General features: G+C 40.9%; 1 long non-coding RNA gene across 4 annotated transcripts in view; it reads right to left on the bottom strand.

Annotated features, from left to right (window-relative positions):
* Window positions 1-4797: 4797 nt before the first annotated feature.
* Window positions 4798-20141, bottom strand: part of LOC113963108 — a 165766-nt gene continuing 150422 nt past the window's right edge. For all 4 annotated transcript variants that reach the window (XR_003532643.1, XR_003532645.1, XR_003532642.1 and 1 more), the window contains one exon: window positions 4798-11047. This is a non-coding gene — a long non-coding RNA (uncharacterized LOC113963108). The remainder of the gene's footprint in view (window positions 11048-20141) is intronic.

Genomic DNA, 20141 nt, shown 5'->3' with positions numbered 1-20141 from the left:
TGAGATTTTGACCCTCTTCAGGTTTCGTGTCATCAAAACAACCCTAATGTTAATTTTGTGAGGACCCTTTCTTTTCAGATAAGCAACAGTGTTTGAATCAATTCAAATTACTAATCTCTACCCATGAAGGTCAAAGAGGTTTCAATCCCCCTGAAAAACAATGCTGGAAAACTGGTAACAACAAATTAGAAGGAGGCTGAGGTACTCAACAACTTTTTTGTGTCAGTCTTCAATGGCAACCTCTTTTCCCACACCTCTTGAGCGGATGGACAGCAGGATGGGGGCTGGGGGAGCAAAGTCCCTCACACTGTAAGAGAAGATCAGGTTTGTGACCACCTGAGTAACCTGAATGTATGCAAATCTATGGGACCTGATCAGATGCATCCCAAAATCCTGAGGGAATTGGCTGATGTAGTTGCCAAGCAATATATCATTAGATCGCATGGGAAGAAATTCTTTACTGTGAGGGTGGTGAACCACTGGCACAGGTTACCCAGAGAAGCTGTGGATGCTCCATCCCTGCAAGTGTTCAAGGCCAGGTTGGATGGGGCTCTGAGCAATGTGGTCTAATGGTAGGTATCCCTGTTCACAGCAGGGGGGGTTGGAACTAGATGATTTTTAAGGTCCCTTCCAACCCAAACCACTCTATGATTCTATTGTGATTATTAGTATTTTATTTCATTTAGTGTCTCACATGATGGGAGTATTCCAGAAATTACATGAAGGACTTTTGAGCACTCCAGGCACTGTGGATGAAACATACTACTATTGTAATTCTTACAACACCATGTCATGCAAGTCACAAGTCAAAAAGGACTCATGACTTAAAAGCCAAGCTGGACTTAAAAATTATCCCTAAATGATCCGAGAACTTAAACCAAATAGAAACAAATTTTAGAGAAGAGTATCAGCTGGATTCCCAGACCTTCACCTGTGGTCATCCCACCCATACTGTCACATGGGGGTGGCAGGAGTCTGAGAAACGCAGATGCAGAAACCCGGTCCCTTTTCAAACTCTACCAAGAAGAGAGACAGCTCCTATGAGTACCAGCTAAGGACTTTGGATTTGTCTAGTTTGCAGAAAAGGAGGATGAGGGGGGACCTTATTGCTCTCTTCAGCTTCCTGAGGAAGGAAAGTAGAGAGGGAAATGCTGAGCTCTTCTCCCTGGGGTCCAGTGATAGATGGCCTGGGAATGGGTCAAAGCTGCACGAGGCAGACATGTCATTAGGGAACACTTCTTTATCAAGAGGGTGGTCTGGAACAGGTCTGAAACAGGCTTCCTAGGGAGGTGGTTGATGTCACAAAACTGTCAGCATTTAAGAGACATTTGAAAAGTGCCTTTAATAATGTTTTCTAGCTTTTGGACAGCTCAGTTGGACTAGATGGTTGCTGTAGGTCCCTTCCAACTGAAGTATTCTAGTCTAGTCTAAACTAGTCTAGTCTATAGGAAAATACATATACAGGAAAACATGGAGAGTAGGAAACTGCAGCATCACACAACATCCTCAGAGGAGCTGGTATGGTCCCATTCAGGAAGACACCTTTTAAGTCCACTTGAGTCAGAGCAGTGGTGACTTCTGGGAATGAGGATGACACCAGGTGCTGCCAAGGGACCTTCAAAGCTCATGAGACCCACTTCTCTAAAAAAATGTGTTTTGAGGAGAGACATTCAGGACCACCTTAAGAATTCACTGTCTGCTTTTCTGTTTTATAATACGCATTGCTTTATTTTGCCTTCTTCAGCATGGCATTAAAAAACCCAGCCAAACAACAACAACAACAAAAACAAACAAACAAACAAAAACAAACAAACAAACAAAAACAAACCACTGACAAACAAAGATGTGACAAGTATTTCCTCTGGGAAGCATGAAATGGGGAGCTCTGGTACCAATGGGTGATAGATAAACTCCATGGAAGAATGAGGTGGCCACTAATTGCAGCAGGACTTCAGTGCTGAACATAAACCTGTCAAAGCCCATAGACACCCCAGCCATGGCTCCCTGATGCCCTGGGTTTTGCCATAGTCACTCACCACAGCAAGGCCATCAGAGCATGTAACTCGATTAGGATGGGAAAACTGTGCATGCTCCCCTCACTCCCCCCGAGAGCACAAGGGACAACATGGCCAACAGCCAGGCACGGGGAAGAGGAGGCTGTGTGCTTGCAGGCTTAATTTTGTACCTCTGAAGACTTGCTACAGTCTTGTCAACAACCTCCCCATTCCACTTCTCCTTCGTGCTCCCAAACTCATGGGAGAAGCAGTCTGATGCACAAGTTATGTGGTGAGGGGTGGTCTCAGTTTATGAAAGACTTATGAGTGACCAAAAAAACCCACAAAAAAATGCGTGGGGGAAAAAAAAAACATTCATTGCTGAATAGTCTTGAATACTCTGCTGATTGACATAGCAAGTTTTATAAGCCAAGTCTCAGCCTCCTGCAGCCAGCATCGCCTCTTGCTGAGAAGTTCTGTTGTCTGTGGGACAGCGTTTCCAGGGTGGATCAACACTGGAAGGGAGGCAAGTTTGGGGAGGGTCCAGCTGCTTGTACACAGGCTCTGGTTTGGGCTCCATGTCTAGGGGTTGCCTATCTCAGGGAGGAAACCATGATGCTGGAGTTAAAGCTCAAGAGCTATGGGGTTTATTGCTGCACCTGAGAGGTATCATCTATTTTTGTGAAAGTAAGTGGAGAAACAGGAAAACATAATGGAAGAAATCAAAGAGTGTCAGGAATCTTTATTTGATACCTTTTACCACATACAAGGACTACTGATGATTGAGAGAGTTCATCTGAACATTGTAATTCAGGTAATTTTCAGTGAGCAGGTGATAAATTCAACAAAATATTGGAGGGGTTTTCTCTACAAAATTTCTTTGATGCCAATGAAAATTCATGCAGGAAATTGGTGGGCAAAGGATTACAGATTTTTGGAACTGAGTTTTGATTTTAATCTGAACCAACTTTTCAGTCTAAAATTAGTTTTTCTATTAAAAAGAAAAACCGCCAAAATGTTGATATGTTTAGAACATATAAAACCAAATTGCAACAAAAAAATTGTTTGTAAATGCCATTCTGTGGTGGTCTCTGAATGTGTGAGGTTTTGCTTCAGCTCAAGTCAAAAACCATTGCAAAGAATAATAAATATTGAGTGGGTAGAAAAAGCATTTTCTTAGCATCTCTGATGATAGGAAGTCACAGCAATGGGAGGAAAGCCCCAAGTTAGTGTGTTTTAACACCCAAACACAACAGCAACAGTTTTGCATTGAGTGGTGCCAGTGTTTGGCTATTGCCTTGATAACAGCTCTGGTGGTATTTTATGTCTTTGCACCAATGAAACCATACATGTTAGCAATGGTGATATTTCAAATTTTGTAAAGTTAATTACCTAATTATTACTGCCTTTCATGAAGTGTACAGGGCACTGGGCACTTGGTCTCTCAGGGTACACCAAAGGCTGCTGCCCCGTGGGGGAAGGTCAGCCAGGAGCTGAGCACTGTCTGTGGTCATCAGATTTTTTGCTTTGCTCTGTAGATTGCAAATATAGTGCAATGCACTGCTTCAAGGAGTTTCACAGCTGGACTCTTTTTTTCTAGGAATAAAAGAATGTAATATTGTTCTCAGCATCATATCAGGGTCACTTGGGCCATATGAACAGGCTCAAGAAATAAGACTCCTTCTTTTGTGTAAATGGCTGTATACTTTCAACCTAAACTTGTAGTGAGGCTTGTATAATTGTACAGTGCTCTAGGATGTGGTGTATTTCTCTTCTTGATCTTTAAAACAGGAGATGGGTATATATTAGGAAGAGGCTTATAAAACTTAAAAAGCAGCAAAGGATGCAAAATCCATTTGCTGGTGTTTGCACAGCTTAGTGAAACTCTACATAAATATTATTATACAATCAAATAGTGTGTTGGCTGATGGTAAAACATATAAAGGAAAACGTTAAACATTCAGCACTGACATTTTTTAAAGCCGTTTAGGGAAATGCTTAGTTTCTGATAGAAGATGTAGATTGAATAATCCTCCATTGTCTTTATTCTATCATTGGTTAGGCAGGCCTTAGCATCATTCTCATCAATCACACAGTCTGAAACAAATCAGCTGAAAATAAGGTCAATGAGGCAAAGAGAAATAGCTCGTTGTACAGGAAATTTCCTATTTTCCCCTGTCTGATTAGTTGCATTTTTGCTACAGCTGAGTTGTCGCTAACTGTCAACTAATGCCCCAAACCTGCAAATACATATTCATATGCATATTAACTTTAAGGGAACTTAGCCCCTTAGTCTGAGTTATGTACAGGCATAGTCTTAGCAGACTGAGCTTCTAAATTATGGCCTGGCGTGTGTTACGCGATGTCAGCAAAGGTGTAATGAATGATAGTTGTGGGGTCTCACTTTTGAGTTTGAATCTGTTAAAAATGCATATGTCTAAAATAGTTTTCTTTTTGTTAATGCAAAAATTTCATATGCTTCTCAATTTGCTGACATTTGTTTGAATATACACAGATCTAAATGATGAAACTTTGTCTCACAGAATTCCTTTAGACTCCAGAAATAATGGTATCAAATTATAAAAATACTGCTAACAGTTTGCACTGGATGCAAAGAAAACCACTTGTCCTGCTCACAAGTACAGATTAATAAAACATTGACAATATAATTTTCACTCTTTCCTTTTGCATCCAGTACTAATGCTTTTGCATTAGCCATCATTATTACAGAAACAAGAATAGTATCTGCAAAACTAAAATTGAATTGCTTGGTAAAGGGAAAAAAAAAGGCAGCACATTAAAATTTGAAAACATATATAGTAAATTTTAATCCATATTTTAAATTGACAAAGCCAGAATTATTTATAAAGCCTTTCCCATTAAGTTTGCAGGAAGTAAAGGCGAGAAATCATGCCCTGCTACACAAACATTTTATTACATTTACCCACCACCAATGTCAATCCACCATTATACCGTTGCTCCTCAAGAAGGTAAGTATTGTGGAAAGCAGCCAGCCCCATCTGCACTATCTCTGGCTACCCGTGGCTTCCATATGGTGTGTCTTGCTAATGCTGGTCCCTTAATGCCTTGATGCCGGACTAACAGTGCCTGAGACTTGTTATGGTGAGGCCTTAATGATTAAGATATCAGGACCTTTAATATGTTCCTGAAAACCTGGCTCTAAGAGCCATATGAGCATAGCAAAGTCTCAGCATCACAAAACAAGTCTTCCTGAACACTGACTGAGCCTGTGGACAAGCTGGAGTCCGGGTAACTAACTTGCATTTCCCAGACTATGAAGGATGATGGGAAGAAAAAGGGTTCCCATCAGTGCTCCAGGCAGGTGATGTTGTCATTGTCATCAGGAAACGGATGCTCCTGCTGCTATTTCTTCTGCGTAAGAAGGACTTTGTCCCCTATTCTAGGAGACTAGGGAAGCCCAAAGCTGTTTACTTCACTCAGGTGGAAGGAAGCTCTGCAACTGCCACAAGAGAGTCAGAGTGGTGCAAGGATCACCTTCAGCTGAATTTGGACTGGTTGCAGAAGAAAGGATCCTGGTGAGCATAGCTAAGCACCTCCTATGAACAAGGCAGGATGTCCTTTTCCTTTCACTCTGTAGAGCTTGACTTGGGATCTAGGTTTTTGTACAAAACCCTGCTGTACGGGCCAGCTGCAGCCCAGAGCGACTCCCTCACTGTCATGATGCTCTGTCAGTGTGAGACCACACACGAAGGGTGGTGTGCTGTGTGCCGTGCCCAGGGCACTGCACAGGCGTGTTTCAGGAGGAACAGGCACCTCGCCAGGTAATGACTACATTAGGTAAAGTTGTTTCACTTGAAAAAGGGCTTTCAGCCCTACAAATTGCCTTCAGCATCTGAGTCCCCAGGTGAAATGCAAGTAAGCAAACCTAATGCTTAAGGCAAGGAAAGTCTTATTGGATACCAGATGGTTCATATGTAGATAAAGGCATATGGATGCATGTGGGATTTCCATGCTGAACAGGTTTTGTTTCTCTTGGATCAGTGGTGGGGAAGAAAACCTTTGCTGAGTCTATAAGACCCTTTGGGAGGAGCCTCCAAAACACACAGCCAGGCATGGAATCAGTACAGGTTCTGCAGGGTGTCTGCAGCATATCTGGCATATCTGCTGGAAATAAAAGTGAACAGCACCTTTTGTTGTTGTTGACTGTGTAAAGTACTATTCCATAAATTTGTAAATCTTTGTAAACCTGTGCATTCTGTTCGAAAGAAGACAAAACCTCTCTGTAAACAAGAGGTGCTTACATATATGTACAGCGCTGCAGAGTTGCCAAACACTACTCTTGGGAAGGAAGCCAGACACTCAAAGGCCTGGTCAGTGTTTTTCTTGGAAGATTGCTGCTGGAAATTGCTGCTAAAACATTTTCAATGAGGTTCTTTCTTTGAATGAGACATATTCCAGAAAATTTCCAAGGAACAAAATCTTGGCTATGCAGAAACAAAGTACTCCAGCCAAGCCTCCAACTAATTAGTAATTTCTTCAGTGTTACCTCCCTGGAGTTTTAATTCAGTTAATTTTTATCCCTGTTGCCCACTCTGGGCTCTGTGTATGCCATAATTCACACTGAAATGTTAACTCTGACTCAGAAGCAATGAGACCTTCTGACACAGATGAGACCTTGGGGCATTTGGAGTGAGCTCCAGGATACAGATTAGTATAATATATGGAAATACAGGAAACATGGACTTAAAAAAAGCTTCATACTAAAGTTTCGTCATCATGTAACTGAAGCTTTCTTTTGTATTTGGATGCCTATTGAATCAAAATTTTACCTGTGGGACAGGGGAGGGATAGGTCTGGGAATTCAACAAGCAATGTATCTCCTAGATTATCAGACAGTAACAAGATGGTGATTACTGGCTGTCCTTAAAATAATAAAACTCAGCCCCATAGTAGACCTTTACACCACAATAAACCCAAACAGCTGCTTCCAGAGGCTGCCAGGCTGAGTACATGTTAAAACTCTCCTAAGGCACAATGAGCTGTGCACTACTACAGAGGTGTAGGTGGAAGGAGCAGAAGGTAAATGACTGAAAGGACTGCCCTGACAGCCATCACACAGGATGGTACATTCCTGCATGAAGATGTGGTTCCTGAGATGTTGTTTTCAGTGGCAGTTGTAGGAATCAGAGAAGATGGCAGAAGCCTGTATGTCTGCTTTCTCCTCACTTCATTGCATGTATAACATGATTTAAATATTTTTATTTTCTTCCTTCTTAAAAGTCTTCGGTACCCACCAGCCAACACACCAGACACTAGCAAGGAGAATGTCACCTTCATGTGACCTCGGGAAAATATTTTTCATTCCCATAATACAAACCATCAAAAACTAAATAGGATAATTTAAAAATACAATCATATTCTTAGTTGACTGAAGCAAAAGGTGATGCTTTAATATCTTATTAAGATATTGGATATTAATTTCCTTCTACTCAAATGCAAACATGGAATTTCCTGTCACTAATGGACTAATATTTTATTTAAAAAAATTTTTTTTGGAAACTATTTGCATTACCTACAAGTCAAGCCAAAAATGAGACTACCGGATTTTTCCTTGCCAAAGCAGATTTACCATTCAGCACCTGTAATGAGAAGTTTTATTCATCTGTTTATACAGCAGTTACTGACTATAACGTATCCATGATATATATGTTACCTTGTTGAATATTTCGTACAGGTGCATGCTGAAAACTGCTCACATAAGAAAAGCATGAGGGTAATTTGACTTCAGCTGGCACTCAGCCAAGAACAGGCCTGCCCACGGCTGCCTAGGTAGGCACACCTTCAGATCTTTGTATAAAATATTCCTCTTCCACAGTCATTCTTGAAAACATACTTTTCCCATATCAGTGTTCATGAATACCAAATAAAAGGTAAAGGAATTGCCCTCGAAGGAAACTCTTCATTTTTATTTAAATGAATACTTAATGAATCTACTTAAGAACTTGCCCCAAGATATTTCTAGAACTATCTGTGAACAGAAACCTGTAAAATTAAAATATTAAGTGTTAAACTTTTGTAGAATGGTATAAACCTTTCTTCCTCTTTCAGAGGAATAAAAAGTCATGTCGAAAGCACACAGCACATGACTGCTGCTGGTGAAGTGTGGCAGACAGCTGAACACACTGCCTGCATCAAGCCTAATATGCAAAATAAAACAGAGTAAACATGAAGTCCTTAAGCTTTTTATCCTCCAGTTCAGTTTATCTGGGCTCTTTGCAGTGCGAGCCTTGGTGAAGGTTCTAGCCCATGTCTGAATGAGTGCAACTGTGATGAGCAGCAAAAGTTCCTACTTTACTTTGGTGGGTGAGGTGTTCTGTATTGTTTTACAATGCAGAGCTTTAATTTGTAATATTAAGAGAAGCCCTTAATGAAATTTGAATCATTAAGCATCTTCAAGCCCACAAGAGGATGACAGGTCATCATTTGATGCAGAGGGAGGCAAAGAAATACCTGGCATGAGAGCTCATCTCTTGACTCAGACACTGCCCTGTCCAGGCTTCCCCTCTAGAAGATGAGTACAAGCCTCAGGCAGATTGCTGTGGTGTTTGCTGGAGGAGGAAGAGAGGTTCAAGAGGAATAACTGCAGAGAGGATCCTGCCAGGCAGGAGGCAGGCTGGAGATAGACAGGTGCCTGGAGCATGTGCAGGTGTGCTCTGGGACATGAGCGCCAACACCATTGCCACAGGCTGTGCACAGCAGTGGTTTAAACAGAAGAAAAAATGCCAAGTGGAGGAAAATATATTTTAGCTATCAGGATGATCAGAGTGAGCTATTTCCTTAGAATTATCAATAAATAACTATAAGTTCAAAACCAAGATCACCCTCACTCAGCTACACTAAATGGTGCCACTATTGTTTCTTGTCCTCTCCGAGACCTGCAGCTCTACCAGCACTGTAGAAACAAAAATGTTTCCTCAGCCACGCTGGCATGCATGGCACTGTCTTTCTGTGCCATTCCCTGTTTTCAATCTCTGCTCATTTTTTCATCTCTCTCATCATGTCATGCTTTCATTATATGAGATTATTTTTGCTCTTTTTTCCCTTCAGTCTTCATACTGGATTTCATTTCCACTTATTTACTGACATTTTCCCTTCTCCTAATGGCTGTGTTATTGAATGTATGATACCACAACAGATTGAACACCTCTGTTTATAAGAGGTGCCCCTCAGGGTTTTCCAAGCTTGCTTTTATATCCTGCAATGAAATTCTGTATTTTTGAGACCATTCCTAGCCCCTTGAAACTGGTGGAGAACTTATTACTGATTCCAGAGGGACATGACTGATCACTAAAATCGATGAGACTCTAGGATCAAACATTTTACAGCTCCAGCTGACTTCAACTCTAATCCTCCTTGTGCATCTGAGGATGCAATCCAAACTACAAGTCAGTAAACAATTAATTGACCTATTTTTTTAAGAAGATATGTCAGAGTTAATGGGCAATGTACTTAGGCAGCTTGAGGCAGAATTGAGGTCTCATAATTTTAATGCTTTGTATATTTATAAGCACTGAACTCTGAAGAAAAATGTTGAGCATCATCATTGTACATTCCTGTCAAAAACACAAGTCAGAGAATTTCACTGCACCAACCTCAGTTAAAGCACATGGCAGAAAAGCAAAGAGTTAATGATCCTCACATTTAAAATACAACTCTGTATTTACAGTCTGGATTTCCCTTCAACCCCTTACTATAGGCTCTCTAAATTTCTCTTTTCAGCTGTAGAAACCTCTACTGGCTTCTCTCAGCATAAGTACTTAGAGAACGTGACCAGATTTTGAAAACCATAAATTCTATGAATTTTGTAATATTTTGTGAGACTCCTCAATATTCCTTTCATTTGCTTTTTCTTTTTTTGAGTAGAGCCTTCTTTCTGCAACCAGTCTCCAAAGGTCACCTTACAATGTTGTGCTATTTCCCGTATTAAGCAGCAATGCTTTTCAGCTGACATTCCAACTTCAAGTCATGCATATGAGCATGATGTGAGCTTGCTTCAGACCACAGTGAGAGGGCTGCAAACAAGACTGCTGTATAATTGCTGAGAAAAATAACATCCATTGTCAAAACGGGCACTTCATCAAACAAAATTTAGCTGCATGAATACAAGTGTCTCCAAATGTTTGGTTCATGCTAAAAATATAGCACATTTATTAAAAATATATATATATAAACATTGGTATGAACAGACACAGATGTTAAGCAAACAAGAAAGGAAAAATAACCATGTAATGTATTTCTCCCAACATTTTATCAGGTTTAGGCAGACCTTGCTCAATGGAATTGTTTTTTTCATGATTGCACCATATGTTCATTCTAAATAAAAGGCTTGTCAGATTCAATGTAAGTAAAAGCAAAAACCAAGAGAAAAACATCATTTGACCTAACAGACACGTGATCTGTGCTATGAAGCTATCTTTGAGTTCAATCTTTGCGGGTATACAGCATACATTTCTAATTATATATAGTGTACAGTTTCTTTCTTTTCTTTTTTTTCTTTCTTTCTTTTTTTTTTTTAATTGTGTTAAAACAACATATCCCTGGTGGATTTCTTCAAAGCTACAACTTACATAACTGCAGTCATTCTCCCCCAAACTGAAAACCAAACCAAAAGGGAGAGGGCAGGACAGAAGAGTTAAGCTTATTACTGTGTGAAAAAGTCTTGTTAAATTAATTGTGCTTCAGTCTTCGCTGCCTGCAGGCAGTGCTTTTATGATGTGTTAATATAATACAGAGTCAATTCTGATTAAAGAACTTGTCAATAGTCAGCAATGTTTGTTGTCACTCTTAATGGCCATTTTATCTGGTCTATTTGCATGCCTTCTAGTTTACAACGTTGTGTAAATATACACAAAAATGATCACAATGAGGTTCAGAATTGTCCCAATAATTCCAAGCATTGCCAAGATGGTTTCTTCTTTGCTTTCCTTTTCTTGACTGCCTTTATCTTCTTCATTTCCACTAGTGATTACCATCTTGGTGGCCAGTTTCTTTATCGTCCCCTTCAGGATAACCTAGATTTAGGAACAAAAACATCAAAATGGGTTGTTAGTTTGAGTTTCCAAACTCATATGAATAGTAGAGCCAGTTGCTGTAATTTTTGCCCCATAACACATGGGGTTCATATTTTTACTAGCTATTTAGTAAATGCTTAATTAAAATGATAGTTCAGCTAGCCTGTAGGGTACTCCATAACACCCTCTGCTTAAGTGACAGCAATCATTCCTAACACACATAACTCATCTGCAACATCATTGTAAAACTGGTTAGAAGTGTACTGACAAGGTGGGACTCCACTGGCATCAGTGGGGACTTTGCCTGCACTGGGACTGTAGGAGACCATCTTGTCACATTGTGGAGACCCCAGATTTACACTTCAGTACCAAGAAACGAGTGAGAGAAATAAAACTGGAAAGATCCTTGTTTCTTTTTAATAGGAAATCACCAAAGACAAAGGCATTTTGTCTCCTGACGAGAAGGCAGCAGTGACTTCCTAATAAATAATTCAAAATAAAAGCAAAACCAAAATAACATCCATCTTGGCTTTTATTTTCCTCATTCTTAATGTACGATGAAAAGTTACTTGCAGTGCAGTGAGCTGAAATGTATCGATCTGCCTGCAGGGAGAAAACAGCCATTTCCCAAGCAGCAGCCCTAGCCTCTGAACTGCTTAAAAAAAGAAGATTCCTCAAATGTGGGATAAGCCCTGACTCCCAGCACAGCTGGAACCACAAACAAAGAAGCTTCCTTGGTCTTGCAGCCATGGGTAAACATCTGATGTTTGGATAAATTCTATGTATCTGTGTTTATCTACTGCAAATTTTACTCACATGGGCAAACCAGAGTGTCCCAGAAAACTGAGAAAGGTTGGCTGGTTTCCCAACGCCTACTGATCTGCCAACATCTGGGTTCAGGCAATGTCCTGCTGTTGTCTCCCAAGCTGTAAACCATATCTCATCATGTTTCTGCTGTAGAAAGCACTGGTAGGATGTAGGGAAAAAATGCTCTCCAGAGCTCCTGCCTATAAGGAGGGATTTGGTTTGATCCTTTAGTGGACCCTCATTCCTCCCTCCACTAACTCACAGAGCAAAACCACTAGATCCTGTGCAGTGTATATACTGAGAGTGGTGATGGCTCCCTGAGAACAGGCCACCACCTCTGCAGGCACATGTGCCCTCCAGGTCGTATCATGAGAGGGGAGCCCTGACCTGCAGCTCCTCTGAGCTCCAGTGCTGCGCAGTAATGGAGCAGCAACCAGAGTGCTGAAAGGAGGGAAAGGACTGGGAGAGGTGAGGAAGTCTTGCAATGGAGAGACTGAGAGGAAAAACAAAGAATCCAGGCAAAACAACCTGTATTTTGTCATATTTGCAAGCTGTTCATATATAGGACAGCGAGTAACTGCTGGCAACTTCTTAGGAAGTGGTGGAATCACAGCAGGTGCAAGGGGTAAGGTAGAAGTGGGGCTCTGCAGAGGTGTCACTGGCCTTTGCACTTACACTTGCATTAGTATTTATGTATTTTATCTTATTGTAACCAAGGAATTCAGGGAAAAAAAGAACAAGGGAGTCAGTACCCGTAGGGAACCCACAGCAGACAACAGTCAGTGGGAGTAAGGGGCACCAGGCAGAGGGGTACTGCATCAAACATCAGAGCATGCTCATTCGACGGGTCTTGGGATAACCTGCCCCAGGAGAGCAAAGTTTGAGAGGCACCAGGTGCCTCCCAGGGATACTGGTTTCTGCCGCCCCTCTTCAGGTTTCCTTCCAACCCTTGAAATCTCCCTGGAACACAGTTCCTTCAGCTACAGCCACTTGCAACTCCTGCAGGACCTACCTCTTCTAGTAGCAGAAGGGTTTTGTCATATTTCCCCCAGCTAGTGTCCAGAGGAGGGCTTGGCTGCACCTGGCTGCCTCCCTATCTTATTAATTGCCACTGTGCAGTCAATCATATCTTAACAAGCAACTTGTGTCTAGGAAGTCACAGGAGAATTCCTACCAAAGCCATTTACAATAACATCACAACCCAAGCACATCCACTCCATGCAGCATCAGACCACAAACCCACATCCCAAGATATGATATGCAGCCATTACTTCACCCACAGAGCCATGAGTCATTTGGATATTGTGTTCTTTTCCTCTTCAGTAAATGGAGGTTTTCCCTCTGGCCAACTGTTTGCATTTCACCGTTTATTTGAGAAATCAACTGGGATTACAAATACAGTCTGATAAAAACCCCAGGCCTGGAATGCAAGGATTTGAGGGGAGAGTAAAGTTCTTTCTGGCTGGTTCCCACAAGAGTTGAACATTCTTGATTCAACTCTCCAGTTCCCGTAGAAATATGGTCATACCCAAGCCCTTCTGGCTTGAAAAAAGCCAGAGAAAGTACAATATATCTCTCTGCATTCCATGGTTTGGGCAGAGTTTCCCGTTCAAATCAACACAAACTCAAAGGAGTGGTGCAGAGCCCCAGCTGGGGTGGCTTTGCACACGCACTGCAACTGCTGGCACTCTTGACTTTGGTATGGTGACCGTGCACCACATGCACTGGGCAATCCTACTTCTAGGATTACTGTGAGCAGAGGTAGCAGGGGGTTCAGACAGCATCTGAACCCCTGTCTTTTCTTAAGAAACACAAACTGCAGCATGAAGTTAGTGTCAAACTCTTTCCTGCAGAACACTAGATCCTAAAATTAACATAAATCTAAAAAGTACCTAAATAATTCACAAAGAAAACATATCAAAGGCTATTAGATACAAAGACAAAGCCTCTGGCTTAAGAAATCCTTGAGTTGTGAATTTTTTGGAAGCTAAAAAACTATTCTGGGGAAGTACCACCACATCCTTGCCTTGTTATTAAAGTCTTTCTCAGGCACCCATTACTGGCTAATGGGAAAAGTGGGGGTCCTTGGGCTTCATGATCTCTGTTCTGAGGTTGTACAATCACTTTTTTCCTCTTTGCACGTTGTGTTTATTAGCAAGGAAATACTGGGTGGTTTCAAATCTAAACACTGCCAACATTAATTGAACTGTCAGATCATTTCTGTCCCACTAAGGGACACTTAATTCCCCACTTAACTGAGGGAGAAGGTCCTCAGTGTGATGCAGTGAAATATGCACAGAGAAGTTGGTGGCTGAAACATGATGAACATGAAGGATCAGCAAAGAGGCATCAGTAGTTGAGAGTTTATACATGGGCTGATGCACAGCGTGATTTGTTAGAGGTCATCTCCATGTGCCTATGTGCTGTATTTGGCTCGGGCTATGATGCAGCCTGGGACAGCATGAACTGCATCCTTTTTGGATGAAACTACACCCAAAGATGTGCTCCAGGAGGTCTTTGTGTGAAAACTTCAGTCCATGACAGTAGGTTTCTAGACAGAAGCTGGTGTGAACAAAAACCCCCAAAATGTGTGTAGTGTGGGCATTGGCACCACTGGTTTCTCTGGAGAGATTGGTCCAGAGGGTCCACACTGCTCACTATTTTATACATTCCCTAGACTACAAGAGGGAGCACAAAATGGCTTGGTATTAAGAGGAGTTTAACATTCAAACGGAACATGACTGGGACCAAATACAATTACATTAATACTTTGCCAAATATAGCACAGTTGAAATCAAGGTAAGCATTGACTTTGAACTGTGAAGAGACCAAAATCAAAATTACTTCTCCATATGTAAGGACTGACCTTGGGAGAAGAGGAGCACCCTCCTAGTGGCTGACTCAAGCCTTTAACCTTCACAGATCTTATGCTCAGAGCGGAATTTTGACTGGCTGGGGTTTGTGGGTGTTTTTTGCTATTGGGGAAATACTTGCTGTCAGTTTTAGTATAATTACCCCAATTAAGAAGATAAAAAAGTCATCTAGTTTTCTGGGTACCTTTTCTCAGCCTTTATTATTCTTTTCCGGAAATTGATTTCATTTCTTTGACATTATTTAATATTTTTATGATTCTTATGACACATTTTTCCTTTTATATTTTTCTGGTGGTACTTCATGCTTGTCAGAAACATTCCTTTTCGTTACCCAGAACTGCTGCTTGAACTGCTGAGATAGGAGGTCTAGAGAGCACTAGATTTACCTTTTTTTTTAAATAACTATATTTCTTATTTAATTACTACCTCATTAGGAAAGTGCTTTCCTACCACATCAAAATTAATGTCTTTCCTACTTCATTTTGTAATATTCATCATTAATCTAACATCAGCCTTTTGAAAAAATACGTATTCCAAAAAGCTATCCATTAAAAGATGGATATTCCATGTATTCTGCATTATACAAGGAGACGACGACAGTTCAGTGGTTAGGACACTCCTTGCACTATTCATGTCCTTGCACTACTGCTGACTTCTTATATATCTATAGAAAATCCAATTAGTCTCTCTCTGCCTCAGTTTCTCATCTATGGGATTCTTTGAAGAATAGACTATTCAGCCTATGGCAGAAAATGATCCATAATAAAAATGAGGTCCCAGAAATACTTCTAAAAGAGGGAGATGCTAACATGAAAAGTTTCAAACCCAACTGTGCTATAAAATACACCTGCTACCCCAGATCTGTGGGCCCTGCTGCACATCACTGCCATTGCAGAGTCCAGTGAACTAGCAAAAGCATTTCTAGCAAAAGATCCTTTTTGTGTCTCTTCACTCTCAGTGTGACTGATCTAAAGGTGATGGCTTGATGGCAGGGCTTTGGCAAAGGCAGCAGCAAGTGCACGTTTGTGAATTTACTGCAGTATGTTTGTCACATTGAAGATACAAAGCACATCCCTCACAAAGTACCTGCCCTGACATATCTGACAGCTTTTGAATATGCTGGCACCTTGACTTGATCTTGAAAAAGTTTTGTAATCTTAAATCATTTCTCTTCTAAGTCATTATTTATAAGCTCCCTGAAGAGGCTGTGAGTGGAGGGCTCAGCCAGCAGAATCTGAGCTCCTGGGAAGTCAGAAGAGGGGAGGATGGTCCAGGCTCTGCCGGGGGCCCTCAGCACTGCTCCCGATCAGCCCCATGCTGTCATGTATTATCTGGCACCTTGAAAAACAAGAGTGGAAACTTCTGAAAAGCTCACAGGGTCAGATGCTCAGCAGCATCCCTCTCCCAGGTTCAGCTCAGACACCTCCGTTTACACCGGCTGAGGATCTGGCTCCTTGTTTTCAATCTACCTTGAATATCAGCAAGCACAAATTTTGTATTCTTAATCCATAATCACAGACAATCACCAGCCAAATTGTTTTGATATTTAAACTTGTTTACAGTCCCCAGGCTATTAGTTGTGATGACACATTAAGAGATAAGAGAGCTTTAATTTTCTGAGGATAGTTCCACCCTCTGGGGATAAGAAATACAGCGGAAACTTGTTTTGATTAGCAAACTGAAGAGGGCACAGAAATCAGACTAAGTGGAGTGTGAGTTCAGGTGTTGCTGGAGTTGACACGTTCCCTTATCTTACAAAGAGGTGCTTGAATTACCAAACAGGGAGGAGAGACTCCTCGAGGATTTAACCCCACTTGAACATCATGGCCAAGTGTAGTTTTTTTCCTTTCCTCCTAACAAGTAACCTCATTTTCCTCCAAGGGCAAACTTGAGTATTTGGGTGCTTGGCTCCTGAATAGTCCCCAAGCAAGATGCTGAGCAGGGCAGTTAAGTGCTCGTGATATGAGGGAGGAAGGTGCACTTGGCACACACATTTGCGCTCGTTTGCAGTTCTTTTTCTAGGGATTAGATTGGCATATTCTCACTTCTGCGATGACTTTGTATCCACTTCTGATCCTTGTGCTGTTTTGACTGGACAAGTCCTCTCCTAAACTCTAGTAATGTGGGATGTTGTCAGCTATCAGTCAAGATCCTGCTCAGGGAAGTGCTGGCGGGTGCAGGGACACACATTTGCATTTATTTTTAGAGTTGGATTTCAGGGAACTGAAAGGCACCATGTAAATGCAAGATAAGGCCAAGAGAAGCTCTGGGGCCATAAGAAGCTTGACTAAAAGCTCATTCAGACACAGCAGCATGCACAGGCAGTGCACAGTATGTGTGAATAGCAGATGAATTGAAATGAAATGAGCATAAACTGATAAACAGTAGAAATTAGTATACCCATGAAAAGCAAAGACCTGCCATAAGAGAAAGGAGAGGGAAAAAGGAAGGGTGCCCAGGGAGAGGTCTTTCATTAGAGATAAAAAGATCAGAAAGAGCAGGAATGAGAGACAGGTTCAATAACACACCCCAGCAGCGAGCAGAGACCAGTGCCTAAAGCGAAGAGATGTCTCAGTGGAGAGAGGACACAAGCACTTATGTAGTCCTCAAGCAGGAAAATAAACCCACATCAGCCTGCTGCTATGCTGCAGGTTTTAGTCAGTGGGAAATTCTTGCTATTTATAGCTCTACAGCAGGATATTTCCAAAGGTCTCAGGAATGTGAGACCCCCACTAGAATAAAGGGAAGCACTCAGCAGCAAAGAAGTTACTCTGAGAGGGCAGAATTCAAATAAGTAATGTATTACAGGGCTCATCCTGCTCTCCACCTTGGGTTTGATCCAGTTTGTTCTGGCAGCTCTTTTTGTCCCCCCCTGGCAGGTCAGAACTCAGTGGAGGCAAAGGACTTGCAGCCAGTTTTGCAGCTTCACCTTCCTTCTCCTCATTTATGTCTCTGGGACCACTCTCCGCCCTGAAATGCTCAGGATACCTAAGCTCTATTGTAAAGAAACCAGATATGTTCAATACAAATATCCTTATCGTAGAAACAGAGCTCTGATCTGTAGCTGAATAATGATCCTCAAGCAGCAGGCAGTTATTACAGACCCTTCCTGCCTCTGTGCAGGCAGTGCTTTGGTTCCTCCACCTACGCCAAAGCCTTCCCATATCAGGATTCATAAGGCTTCACGAGTCCTAGTTTGTGAAAGAAACAAACCTGACTGAAGTGAGAATAAGTCACCCTTTAACCCATAGTCCTCTCTCCTTTCATATGAGATGCACTGTGAAGAAAGAATTGTTATTGATCAAAATTAAGTATTTTTAAAACACAACTTGAAGCATTTATGTTTAAAAGCCAAAATTTAACGAATACAGAGATTATTAATTTTCTGGTTGGACCTAAACAATGGTTACATTTCAATATATTTCTGTTTGGTTTAGATTGGCCTATGTTGTGTTCACAACCCATTTTCCTTATACACAGCACTGTGATTGTTGCTTGGTGCTACTGCTCAGAAGCAGAAGTGTTTGACTCTCAGTGGTACTGTAGCACACACTTGCCTTTTTCCTCCTTTTAAATACTCATTATTTCTTTTCAGACCTTTAGACTTCCACAGTAAAAGTTGTGCAAGTATTGCTCAGTTTGGCTAGAAAAAAGTCAGATGGGCCAAATTCTACTTCTATTTATTGCTCATATAGAGGAAAATTAAATCCTGGCTTGTTGGAAGGTAATGACAATGTTCTCTCACATTCACTGAAATCAGTGGGCTGCCTCTCACAAAGGTGGAAATAAGAAAGTCTGTAAGCTGAATAGATACAAAAGTTGGTTGAGGAAATGAAAAGCAAGGAACTTCATCCCAGGAGTACTCAGGAGTTAGAGAATGAATAAAGCTATTTTTAGTAGCAGCTTATTCTTTGACTTTGGTACCTGATTGTTGTATTTTTATTTGGGGATTTTGCAATCCAGGCTCTTCTATGAACCTGTCCCCACAGTATCCTCTAGCAAAGAGGTCAAAAGAGAATTAAGGCACTTCTGAAAAACTATCCACTTTTTATTTGAACCTGTTTCTTCATTCCTCATTATGCAATTTGGGAAAGAGTGAATAATTGGTTTTTATTCTTCAGGCCACCTAGAATGGTGTCTCTTACTATGACCCTGTAGCCATCTTTTTTTCAAGACTCAAAAATCCCCATCTGTCCAGTTGTTTCCTCATACAGAAGCTATTCCATGTTTTTGGTTATATTCTTGCCATTCTCTCTGACTTTTGTAGTTATGTGAAGGGTTTTTGAAGCAACAAATGGCAAAACCTTTCTGGGCTTCTGGAATTAATGTAGAGCCTGTGTGCTGAAGATGTGTTGTCCTTACTCCAAAGATTTTGTCATTTATACATATCAAGGTTGGCAGAAAGGACACTTTTCATTCAAAGATTATTAAAAAAAAGAAAAAAAAGGCTAATATCTCTCCCTCCCACACATGTGAAATTATGATAGAATAAAGATTTGAAGAAGAATTTTCTTAGTCTTTTGCCCATCTTTCCTGAGGTTAACAAAGCAGAACAATAAAAAAACTATATTGAGCACACCTCGATGCTGACAAATTCAGTTTAAAAACAAACAAAACAAAACAAAAGAGAAAACCAACAACCAACCAAAAAATCCCACAAAAAACCTGTAGAAACCTTAAAATTTGCAATTTTTTTTCCCAGATAAAAGTTTTATCTGCTGAAAAAGCTATGTAGAAGAATGAGATGCTAAAATATCTCCATCATTTCAGGGCTCAACACCTATTTTTCTATTTCAAGGGCATCTCCAGGGTTCTCTTTTAGAAGCAAAAATACATTGAAGCCTTGTACAAGGAAAAAATGCAATATCCAAGTCTCAGAGTAAGACAGGTCTCCGTTATCTGCCAGAAGGCACATAACCTCTGTCATAAGCAATTTAAAGATCTGCCCTCAGCACTGCATGTTGGAATGGAAACTGAGCTGCTTCAAAGACATTTAAGAAATATTAAGAGAAGGAAAAGTGACACAAATTTATATTAATTTGTTGCTATATAATATCTCTAAGTTCAGCCAAGGCCAGGAGACAACGTGGCCTGTAATGGATCAAACTGCCTTTACCTCAGATGTGACCCCTCCCTACAAAACAAACGTGCACCAGAAGAGCATTCAGAAGCCTGAGGGATATAACATTAGAGCTTATCCAGAAAGGAGCTGTTAGTGTGTGGGGAAAATAATAATTTATAAAATCTAAAATCTCCACTTTTACTTCCATCTATATCTTTATTCCAAAATTAGTTGTTAATTATGGCTGCATTAAGGGATGCTGCAAATAATTCTAGCCAACTGATGCTTTTTGATTTAGGAATGCTGTGTTCAGGCTTTTTTTTTCATAACTTTTTAAAATTTTAACTGTTTG

Source organism: Neopelma chrysocephalum, unplaced genomic scaffold, assembly GCF_003984885.1.
Source record: "Neopelma chrysocephalum unplaced genomic scaffold, ASM398488v2 Primary Assembly neopelma1_24, whole genome shotgun sequence".
Lineage (NCBI taxonomy): Eukaryota > Metazoa > Chordata > Aves > Passeriformes > Pipridae > Neopelma > Neopelma chrysocephalum.
Note: the sequence above shows the minus strand (reverse complement) of the source record. Positions and strands in the feature narration are given on the sequence as shown.